At 35.9% G+C, this 12943-nt stretch overlaps 1 protein-coding gene across 3 annotated transcripts in view; it reads right to left on the reverse strand.

The window, feature by feature from the left end:
* LHFPL3 (LHFPL tetraspan subfamily member 3) overlaps window positions 1-12943 on the reverse strand; it is a 562047-nt gene that overhangs the window by 458296 nt on the left and 90808 nt on the right. The window lies entirely within an intron of this gene.

Here is a 12943-nt window from a genome sequence, read left to right on the forward strand (position 1 = left end):
TAAACAAATAAAATCTTTAAAAAAAAAAAAAGGTAGGGGGGGGGGAGGCTAAAGCCAGACAGTCATGAATTTAGGAGTGAGACATAAACACAAACAGAAGTTATAGAAAAATCTTTTAAAATTGTCTCTAAAGGAAAAGAGAGGAAACCACAGACAGGTGAAATAACAGGTTGTGGGAGGGCATCTCAGACAAGAAGGAATTGAACATTTTTATTCATTTTATTTATCATCATAAAATAAATGTGAGGTGGTTTTGAGATACATACAAACCAGATGAGCAAGTTAGGATAAAGGGGAAAGGAACATGGAAAAACCTTGAACCAAGGGATATACAAAAATGCACACCCAAAATGCACTTGCAAAAATGGGGCAGAGGTGGGTGCCGGGCTTCCTAGCAGCCAACGCAAAGCCGAGAACCCTCGGCTTAAAAATCAACCTGCTTAAACACGATTTTTAACTAGAACACAGGTCTGCCTTCACACAAGATGCTGCCACAGGATCTGGAAAGCTGGCTAAATCCTTACCTTGGTCCATCATTTTTCTACTCTAATGTCCTCATTAGCTTCCACAGAGAACAGATGTCTCCTGGATAAAGGATCAATTACTCCCACTTGAAAGCAGACAGGACAAAGATTGAAAGGATGTTTTCTGCAAACCTGATCTTTTAAAGAATGTCTTGAATTTAGTTTTTTTTTAATCTTTCCATTGTCTCATTTATTCCTTCATGTTTTCCAAATGACTGTCACTGTCACATTACATTGAAATTGAAGCCCTGCCAGGAGTAATGGCCAGAGCAGCCTGAAGAGCCACTAGGCTGTTTCTCCTTGATTTTGTCCTCCTGTATCTCAAGTAAAATAAGCTTGCCTTTATTTTTTTAAAGTTTGTTTGTTTTTGTTTTTGTTTTGTTTTGTTTTGTTTTTTATTCATTCATGAGAAACACAGGGGGAGAGAGAGGCAGAGACACAGGCAGAGGGAGAAGCAGGCTCCATGCAGGGAGCCCGATGTGGGACTTGATCCCAGGACCCCAGGATCACGCCCTGGGCCTAAGGCAGGCGCTAAAGGGCTAAGCCACCAGGGGATCCCCATAAGCTTGCCTTTAAAGAACAGTTCAAACATCAACAGACACATCGCTTTTCATAAACCACAAGTCTACTTCTGTCACTCTTCTTTCTTTCCTAGATCTGTAGACTTACTTCATTGTTCTTTGTTGATTTGCTTCAGTCCTGTTTCAAATTCATATACACACATAATTTTGTTTAAGCTTCAAAACAACCCTATTATGTATTATTACCCTACCTTTATAGATAAGGAAAAATAAAGTCAAAGAATTTGCCCAAGTTGCACTGCTTATAGCCCAAGTAGTGGTGCTAAGAATCCAACCTTTTCATTAGAAATAATTTTTAAATGTCACAAAAAAGACCCATACATGTGTGTGTTCTTGATCCTTCCCTGAATCTTTAAATGTCTATTGCTCTTCTCTGGTATTTTCCACAATATTTTGTTTGTCTATTTTTGTTTTTATTTTTGTTTTTAAGTACCATCAGATATGATTAACATATAAACTTCTGGCTAGGAGTGCAAATCTATTTCCAAGTGCCTAGCAAGGGCATGTAGGGAAAATTTCCATCCCTTGACTGATTCAGAGGAAATTTGTTTCCTTTAGAAAGCTGAGCAAAGGGGCAGCTGGGTGGTTCAGTCGGCTAAGCGTCTGCCTTCAGTTCGGGTCATGATCTCAGGGTCCTGGGATCGAGCTCAGTGGGGAGTCTGCTTCTTCCTTTGCCTCTCTCCTGCTCATTCTCTCTCTCAAATAAATAAATAAAGCCCCTGGGAGCACATCAGTAGGTGTTGAAAACTATTTCTATAGGAAAAAGGCCACATTATACATGTAGATTTTAACTAATTGTAGACAGACATCTGTAAAATTACTATCATTTAGGATGCTAGTAGGCAAAGACAGGATAATGTGACTGCAGTGTCTAAGTCGCTAAATGACCATTTATTTTTTTAAATTTTAATTCCAGTTAGCTAACATACTGTGTCATACTAGCTTCAGGTGTTCAATACAGTGATTCAATACTTCCATACATCACGCTGGGCTCATCATGACAAGTGCATGCCTTAATTCCATCACCTATTTCATCCATTCTCCAACCACCTCTCCTCTGGTAACCATCAGTTTGTTCTCTATTAATTAAGAGTCTGTTTCTGATTTTCTCTCTATCTCTCTCCCTCTTTTTTTTTTTTGCCTTTGTTTTGTTTCTTAAAATCCATATACGACTGAAATCATATGGTATTTGTCTTTCTCAGACTTTTTTTCACTTAGCATTAATATTCTTTAGCTCCATCCATGCTATTGTAAATGGCAAGAATTCATTCTTTTTTATGGCTAATGTTCCACTGTGTGTATGTATGTGTGTGTGTACATGTATGTGTAAATACATTTCACATCTATGTATATATCACATCTTCTTTATCCATTCATCAATCAAATTGATGGACACTTGGGCTGTTGTAAATAATGCTGCTATAAACACAGGGATGCATGTATCCTTTTGAATTAGTGCTCTCATATTCTTTGGGTAAATACTCAGTAGTTTGAGTGCTGGATCATAAGGTAGTTCTGTTTTTAACTTCTTGAGGAACCTCCATACTGGTTTCCACAGGGCTGCACCAGTTTGCTTACCCACCAACAGTGAGTGAGTATTCCTTTTTTTCCACATTCATATCTATACCTCATTTCTTATGTTGTTGATTTTAGCCATTCTGATAGGTGTGAGATGATATCTCATTTTAGTTTTGTTTTGCATCTCCTTGATAATAGGTGATGATGAGCAGGTCTTCATGTGTCTGTTGACCATCTGGATATCTTTTTTGGAGAAATATCTGCGCATTAAATGTCCATTTAAAAACTACATGACCAAGGTGAAATGTTACCATTACCTACTGGTGCATTATGATAGCACTTTCCATCTATTTTAATTAGACAAGTTCTATCCCAGTGTGTGCTATATAATCTCGTCTTTCATATTTTGAAGAAGCAGTTTAGACTGCTGGTGATAGTTCTCATTCATGATGCTCATCACAGCAAAAACTGATTCATGAGGTGTTTCAAGTTGTGATTGCTTGAATTGAACAATCCAAGCTACTTTGTCCATGACCTTGCGTATAAAAATGTCAAGTACTTGAAGAACTAGATGATTTGAATCTAAAATAAGAGTTCAGAACTTCTGATTCCACATAAACCACAGGTCTGCTTATAACTTCAGATGGAGAGAGCACAAATGATTTCAACTTACAGCAAAGAAGAGCCCTAATGTGGATCGAATCAGGCAGGCTGCATCAGTACAAAGCATGAACGTAGGATGTTTTTTTCAGATATGAGGCTTACCTCTTTCAAATTTACACAGTAATTCAAACTACATATTGACAAAACATTTTCAAGTAAAGACCCTGCCAGACCTGCTTTAAAGAATGATCTGACACCAATACCATCTGTTTTTATACAAGCAATTTAACAGATTAAAAAGAATAATTTGCTTCCTTTAGGAAGTGGAGCAGAAGCTCTACATCGATTCACCTCTTATTTTTTAGCATAACCTCTACTTAGATAGTTTAGTGTAGGCTGGGATAGATTTAGGAATAATGATATTTCACTCATCCACAAAGTTAGCTTTTCAAGTTCACAGAGGTTTCTTTTCTGTTTTTAAAGATTTTATTTACTATTCATGAGAGACACACAGAGAGAGGTAGAGACACAGGCAGCAGGAGAAGCAGGCTCCCCGCAGGGGGCCCAATGTGGGACTCTATCCCAGGACCCCGGGATCATGACCTGGGTCAAAGGCAGATGCTCAACCACTGAGCCACCCAGGTGCCCAAGTTCACAGAGGTTTCAAATAAGAACTAGACTGGTCTTCTTGAAGAGATTCAAGGACATCGAATGCTGTTTCCCTCTCATCTTCTCCTTCTTCCATCTTGCCTCTCACCCTTCCATAAACACCACTGACTATTGGCCATGAACCATAGTCTGGATTTGACTAGACAGACTCTGAACACCTTAAAATATAATATTTTGATCCCTATAATTTAGCAAAGTACCTAGAACACAATAGTTACTCTATAAGTATTTACTAATTATTCATTAATTTACTTCTATTCACACATTTTTTGAATGCTTATTACATGTCATGAATTAGGCTAGTGTCAGCTGGGACAACAGTGAGAGTAATGAAAAATACATGATTTCCCCTCTCTCAAGGAATCACAACTAGTAAAGAAAAAATACCATAGCAAATAATTATAAAGCAGTGTAGAGGGATCCCTGGGTGGCACAGCGGTTTAGCGCCTGTCTTTGGCCCAGGGCGCAATCCTGGAGACCCGGGATCGAATCCCACATCAGGCTCCCGGTGCGTGGAGCCTGCTTCTCCCTCTGCCTGTGTCTCTGCCTCTCTCTCTCTCTGTGTGACTATCATAAATAAATAAAAATTTAAAAAAAATTTTAAATTAAAAAAAAAAAAGCAGTGTAGAGGTTCAATGCTAAGACATTCATCATGCAGTTTATTTTAACCTACTAATGTAAATGAAAGCATGAGTTGGTACAAAGAATAAAGGATGTCTTAGGGAAAGAAAATTATTATTCACAAAATATATACATGGTAGAAAACCATCAGTACAAAGTTACTCCCTGGTACACCTATTTTTAAATTCTTTGATCTGTTCTTAATTTGGTTCATTTTATAAACACTGAATTTGTTTTTTTGAGACTTTCACCATGTTTCGAAACATAGTATAGGACATAGGAATAAAAATATCATATATAAGTCAAACTAAAATCCCAATCCTTAAAAAGCAAAAAATAAAAAAGAATTTAAATCCCACCATACAATAGAATACATTGCTTAAATGGACAGTGTTGAAAATGCCTTAACAATAAACTAGAGGCTACCCTAATGCCACTTGCATCACCTGAGGTATAGTAAGGCATTTTACACTACAGTATGGGTACTTAACTACAATTTTGCCATTGTGAACAGAAGTAATAGGTAGTGTTGATGGAACAATTTTCAAATGACGGAGAAGTTTCCCTGAAATTTATCTTCTACGTATAATACTTTCAGAGTATTTAGCCCAATATAAAGGAGAGCTGGGAAAAGATAAGAGCCTATCTATTTTCTAAGTAAAAGGTTAAAAATGGGAAGATGAAAGAAATACTTAATTTGGTCTTCTACATAAAAATCTTCCAAAAAGTCTTGAAGAAATAAATTTCACCAAATCATTTCTTCCCAGAGTTAAAAGAATTCCTCAGGCATTCCCAACTGTGAAAATAAAAATATAATTTCATCACACAAAAATATAAATTAGTAATATAATTAGTCACCTACAGATGTAACATTAAAACTAAGAGGGAAGCCAAATCTTCAAGAAAAGCATTTCACCTAGACTCTTTTCCTTTTTCTTTCATTTCTTGCCCCTCTTTTCCCCCTCAGGTAACAATATAGCAAATAACCATAGCTGTCTTCTTTCTAACCATCAACATAATAATGATAACATTTATTGTGTACCCAATGTGTACTACACAGCACTATATTTAGAGCTTATATAGGAAGCAATTCAAGATAGCCTTGTAGGAAGATCCTGAACTTATACCCTCCTACAGATACAACAAATCTGCAGATACATATGGAATAATATCCTCTGAAAAAGTCCTGAAAGCTAAATGTATAGTGCCTCCATAACAAGGATAAAAGGGCAGAGGCAGAGAAGTGCTCTTGCCAAAAATCTCACCATAGGCATGACAACCCACAGTTACAGGGATCTCAAAAGTACAGAACTTTTCCTTCTGAGGAAAAGTGGTTTAGCCTCCATATCATGCACCCCAATGCTTGGGTCCTGCACTGGAGGGAAGAGCTCCTTCAAATGTTTGGCTTTGAAAATGAATGAGGAGAACCACAGATCTATAGGGAATAGAGAACCTACTTTTAGAGGCCTGGTTTGCAGAATCACCTACCCATCCTGGGGTCCAATGCAAAAGCAGCAGTTTGAAAAGTGTCTACACCATATGTGAATGAGACACACTTACTAATCTTAAAGTGACTGTGGGGGAGGCAGGAACCTGATGGGATGCTCTCCAGGACAAAAGCACTGGTAAGCACCATTCTGTGATCTCGCTCTACTCTGCTAATGCTAGTGGGATTGGGCACCATTTTGGCAATCTCCTTCTAACCTCCATGACCCACACCCATCCTGTAGCCACACCAAAATGGGTCAAGCAAGCTCCTCCATTCCCATGCCAGAGTGCCAGAGGGAGCAGGGTTAGCACCTAGCCTCATCCCTCCTATCCCATACCCTGTGCTGTAGCTGCACCATAACCAGCTGGATGAGTGCTCCATATGCTCCCTGAGGCACAACTAGCACATAAGCAAGGGTAGCCCACAGACCTCCTAAGCACCTGAGCACCTGGTGGGTAGAGGTGTTGTACTTCTAGGCCTCATAAGTCATCTCCTACACAAGGCCACTCCTTTAAAACTGGGAGAAATAGTTACATTACCTAATACATAAAATTAAACACAGAGAATGAGGCAAAATGAGGAGACAAAGAAGTATGTTTCAAACAAAAGATCAAGGCAAAACTTCCAAAAAGGCATTAATAAAATGGAGATAAGTAATCAACCTGATATACAATTCAAAGTAACAGTCACAAGCTCAGGAGAACAGATGAGCTTAGTTAAGAGTTTCAACAAAGAGATAGAAAGTATAAGAAAGTACCAAACAGAAGTCACAGAACTGAAAAATATAGTATTTGAACTGAAAAATTACACTTGAAGGTTTTAACAGCAAACTAGATAAAGTAAAATAATGGATCAGAAAACTGGAAGACAAAGCAATAGAACTCAGAAAGATAAAGCCCCACAAGAAAATATATTTTAGAAAGAGGCAATACCTTTGGGAGGCCTATGGGACATGTAGTGAAATAATATCTGCACTATAGGGATCCCTGGGTGGCGCAGCGGTTTGGCGCCTGCCTTTGGCCCAGGGCGTGATCCTGGAGACCCGGGATCGAATCCCACATCGGGCTCCCGGTGCATGGAGCCTGCTTCTCCCTCTGCCTGTGTCTCTGCCTCTCTCTCTCTCACTGTGTGCCTATCATAAATAAATTAAAAAAAAAAAATTTAAAAAAAAAAAAATATCTGCACTATAGGAGTCCCAGAAGAAGAGCAAGAGAGAAAGAAGCAAACAAGTTTTTTTGAATAAATAATGGCTGAAAATTTCCATAATCTTGGGAAGTGAAAAGACTCTCAGTCCCAGAAGCGCAGAGAGTTCCAAATAAGATGAACTCAGAGAGATGCATACCAAGATACATAATTAAAATGTCAATAGTTAAAGAGAGAATCTTAAGAGCAGGAAGAGAAAAACAACTTGCTATGTTACAAGGGAAACCCCATAAAGCTACCAGCAAATTTTTCAGCAAAAAGTTTGTGGGCCAGAAGAGAAGGGTAGGAAGTATTCAAAACACTGAAAAGAAAAACTTCCAAGAATACTCTTCCCAGCGAGGTTATCACTTAAGTTAAAAGAGAAATAAAAAGTTTTCAAGATAAGCAAAAGCTAAAGGAGTTAATCACCACTAAACTGGCCTTACAAAAAATCTTCAAGGGACTTCATTAAGCTGAAAAGAAATGGTACTCATTAATAACCAGAGAACATATGAAAATAAAAATATCACTGGAAAAAGTAAATATAGAATAGATATAATAAAGTAGTAATCATTTATAAAGCTAGTATGAAGATCAAAACTACAAAAGTAGCAAAATTAACAAAAATTACAATTAGTAAATGGATATATAAAATAAAAAGATGTAAAAACACAAAATGTGCTGGGGGTTGGATAAAAATGTAAGGATTTGGAGTATGTTCAAATTTAAGTTGCTGTCAACTTAGCATAGACAGTTATATATACATAGGATATGTATACATAGGATAATAAACTTAAGATAATATAGGTGAACCTCACAGTAACGACAAGCAAAAACTTATAGGGAATACACTAAAGAAAATGAGAAAGGAATCTAAATATAATAGTAAAGGAAGTCACCAAACCATAAAGAAAGAGAGAAAGAAAGCAAAAGGACCAGAGAAATGAAAAAAAGACAAAAAAAAATCAATTAAAAAAATGGCAATAACCACATACCTATCAATAATTACTTTAAGTGTACATGGACTAAATTCTCTAATCAAAACACAGAGAATTGCTGAATGGATTAAAAAAAGCAAGACTCATCTTTATGCTGCCTACAAGAGACTCATTTCAGAAGTAAGGATATTCACAGAATGAAGTTGATGATGGGATGAAGGTGAAGGGATGGAAAAAATATTCTATGCAAATAGACATGAAAAGAAAGCTGGTGTTATATTAGACCAAAACAAAATCCTATTAAAAAAATCAATAAAAGATGAAGAAGGGCATTTCCTTATGATAAAGGGGTTAATCTAGAAAGCTGATATACCATTATAAATATAAATGCACCCAATATAGGAGTACCAAAATGTAAAAAATGAATAATAACAGACCTAAAGGGAGAAATTGATAGCAATACCCTAATAAATAGGGGATTTTATTTTTTTTAAGATTTTATTTATTTATTCATGAGAAACAGAGAGAGAGAGACAGAGAGATGGGCAGAGGGAGAAGCAGGCTCCCTATGGGGAACCCATTGTGGGACTCAATCCCAGGACCCCGGGATCACAACCTGAGCCAAAGGCAGGCACTCAACCACCAAGCCACCCAAGTGCCCCAAGTAGAAGACTTTAACACTCCACTTACATAAACAGATAGATCATCCATACAGAAAACCTATAGAAATTGGCCTTAACCAACACCTTAGACCGGTAAGACTTAAAAGATACCTAACAGAACATTTCACTCAAAGGCTGCAGAATACATATTCTCTTCAAATATATATGGAACATTCTCCAGGACAGATGATATGTTAAGCCACAAAACCAACCTGAATAAATTCGAGAAGGCTGAAATCATATCAAGGATCTTTTCTGCCTACAAGGGGATCAAACTAGAAATCAATTATAAGAAGAAAACCTAAAAATTTTTAATAGGGAAATTAAACACATGCTACTAAACAACCAAGAATCAACAGAGAAATCAAAGGACAAATTAAAAATACCTAGAGATAAATGAAAACAAATATGAAGTGCCATAATCTATGAGATATAGAAAACACAGTTATAAGAAGGAAGTTCATAGCAAAATAGGCTTACCTCAATAAACAAGAAAAATATAAACAAAACAATTGAACTCTGCTCCCAAAGGAAATAAAAAAGAACAAATGAAACCCAAAGTTAGTAGAAGGAAGGAAATAATAAAGACCTGAACATAAATAAAGACTTAAAAAAAAGAGGAAAATATCATTGAAATTAAGAACTGGTTCTTTGAAAAGATAAACAAAATTGACAAAACATTAGCTAGAAAACCAAAGAAAAAAAGAAGGGAGAGGGCCCAAATCACCAAATTAGAAATGAAAGAGAAATTACAACTGACAACACAGAAATACAAAAGAACATAAGAGATACTGATAAACAATTATATACCAACAAATTATACAACCTAGAAAAAATAAATTCCTAGAAACATACAATTTTCTAAGACTATTCATGAAGAAATAGAAAATCTGAATAGACCAATACTAGTATGAAGATTGAGTCAGTAATCAAAAACCTCCCAACAAACAAAAGTCCAGGACCAAATGGCTTCACTGGTGAATTCTACCAAACATTCTAACATTTAATATCTATCCTTCTCAAAATCTTCCCAAAAATTGAAAAAAAACTCATTTTATGAGGCTAGCATTACCCTGATACCAAAGCTAGAGAAGGACACCAGAAAAAAAAGAAAAATACAGGTCTATGATAAATAAAGATGCAAAAATCTTCAACAAAATATTAGCAAATCAAATTCAATAATATTTTTAAAAGACCATACACCATGATCAAGTAAGATTCATTCCAGGGATTCAAGGATAGTTTAACATCTGCAAATCCATCAATGTGATACACCACATCAACAAAATGAAGGATAAAAATCATATGATCATCTCAGTAGATGAAGAAAAAGCATATAATAAAATTCAACATTTGCTCATAATAAAGCTTTCAACAAGTGGATACAGAGCAATGTACCTCAATATAATAAGGTGATATATGACAAATTCACAGGAACAGGAATAAGACAAGGATGATCACTTTTGCCACTTTTACTCAACACAGTATTGGAAATCCTATCCAGAGAAATTAGACAAGAGAAAAAAATAAAAGGCATACAAATTGTAAAGGAAGAAGTAAAACTGTCACTATTTGCAGATGATATGATCCTTTACATAGAAAACTCTAAAAATTCCATGAAAAAAACCTGTTGGATCTAATAACTTCAGTAAAGTAGCAGGACACAAAATTAATATACAAAAATCCACTGCATTTCTATACACTAACAAAAAGCTATCAGAAAGAGAAACCAAGAAAACAATCTCATTTATAACTGCATCATAAAAAATAAAATATCTAGGAATAAATTTAACCAGGGAACTGTACACTGAAAAATATATGATACTGATCAAAGAAATTAGAGATGACACAAAAAAATGGAAAGATATTCCATGTTCATGGGTTAGAAGGATAAATATTGCTAACATGTCCATATTATACAAAAATCTACACATTAAATGTAATCTCTATCAAAATTCCAGTTTTATTTTTCACAGATCTAGAACAAATAAGTATAAAATATATTTGTAGCCACAAAAGACTCCAAAGAGGCAAAGAAATCTTGAGAAGGAAGAACAAAGTCAGAAGTATCATGTTCCCTGATTTCAAACTACAGTACAAAGATAGAGTACTCAAAACAGTATGCTAGTACACATTAAAAAAAAAAAACACCTATAAACCAATGTAATGGAATAGAGCCTAGAAATAAATCTATACATATATGGTCAATTAATTTATGACAAAGGGGGCAAGAATATACAAGTGATGTTGAGAAAATTGGACAGCTATATTCAAAAGAATGAAACTGGACCACTTTCCTATATCATATACAAAAATTAACTCAATATGGTTAACAGACTTGAATGTAAGATGTGAAACCATAAAACTCCTAGAAGAAAACAGGCGGTAAGCTCCTTGATATAGGTCTTAGCAACGCTCATCTGACTGCAAAGGCAAGGGCAACAAAAGCAAAAATAAACAAGAGGGGCCTTAATCAAAACTGAAAAGCTTCTGCTCAGTCAAGGAAGCCAACAATAAATGAAAGTCAACCTCATTAACAGGAAAAAACCATTTGCAAATCATATAGCTGATAGGGGTTTATATCCAAAATATATAAAGAAATCATACAACTCAGTAACAAAAAACCCCAATCCAATTATAAAATAGACAGATAACCTAAATAAATATTTTTCCAGAGAAGACATAGAAATGGACAACAGATATATAAAAATATGCTCAACGTCAATAATCATTAGAAGAAAGTAAATCAAAACCACAATGCTGCACCACTTCACACCCGTCAGAATGGCTATTATCAGAAAGACAAGAACTAACAAGGGTTGGAGAGGATGCACAGAAAAGGGAACCCCTATACACTGTATATTGGTACAACCACTATAGAAAACAGTATGGAGCTTCCTCAAAAACCATATATGATCGAGGAATTCCACTCCTGAATATTTACCCAAAGAAAATGAAAACACTAATTTGAAAACATACATGTACCTCTATGTTTACTGCAGCACTATTTACAACAGCCAAGATAGGAAACAATCTAAGAGTCCATCCATGGATGAACAGATAAAGAAGATGTGAAAATATCTAGATCTATACCTAGTTCTATATAATGTAATACTATGTAGCCATAAAAATGATTTTTTCCATTTGCAACAACATGGATGGACCTAGAGGGTATTATGCTAAGTGAAGTAAGACAGAGAAAGACAAATACCACATGATTTCACTTATAAGTAGAATCCAAAAAACAGCAAAAGAAAACTCAGACTCATAGATACAGAGCAGTGTGGTAATTGCCAGAGGGGAATGGGTTTGAGGGAAATGAAATGGATAAAAGGCATCAAGAGGCACAAACTTTCAGTTATAAAATAAATAAGTCATGGATAAGTAATGTACAGCACAGGGAATATAGCCAATAATATTGTATTAACTTTGCATGGTGACAGATGGTAACTGGACTTATTATGATGATCAATTTGCAATGCACACAAATGTGGAACCACTATGCTGTACACATGAAACAGAATATTGTATATTAATTATACTTCAATTAAAAGAAGTGTAGTATGATCATTTAATCCTATGTCTAAAAATACAGTGAACTGGGGTGCCTGAGTGGTTCAAATGGTTAAGCATCCAACTCATGATTTCGGCTCTGGTCATAATCTCAGGGTTATGAGTTCAAGCCCCAAGTCTAGCTCTGGATGTAGAGCCTGCTTAAGATTCTTTCTCTCTCCTCTGCTCCTCCAACCCCATTCCAAACCCCCACTTACACATACTCTCCCTTCCCTACCAAAAAAACAAAACAAACAAACAAACAAAAAAAACCCTACAGTGAACTATTAATGTATGGTACCACAGAATGTATGTATTCTTTATCAAAGAATGTCATTTCTCCTGCAATAAGCAATTTAATTGCAAGCAATAAACACTGTACTGCTCCTGCTGCATAAAGAATACAGGTAGTAAAATGAAAGAAACCCAACTTGTACAATTTGAGCTTGGGAGAAATAATACACTGCTAAGCAGGCCAGTTTGAAAGGCTTGTTTCCTTCATGCATTTATGGCCATGATCTCTTGTCCTCATAAATCCAATCAGACCTAAGACGTGTGGATGATGCCTGGGAGCTCCACTGTTGCTCCAGCATTCTTAAAGTGA

This window comes from Canis lupus, chromosome 18 (genome assembly GCF_011100685.1).
Source record: "Canis lupus familiaris isolate Mischka breed German Shepherd chromosome 18, alternate assembly UU_Cfam_GSD_1.0, whole genome shotgun sequence".
In the NCBI taxonomy this organism is placed as follows: Eukaryota; Metazoa; Chordata; class Mammalia; order Carnivora; family Canidae; genus Canis; species Canis lupus.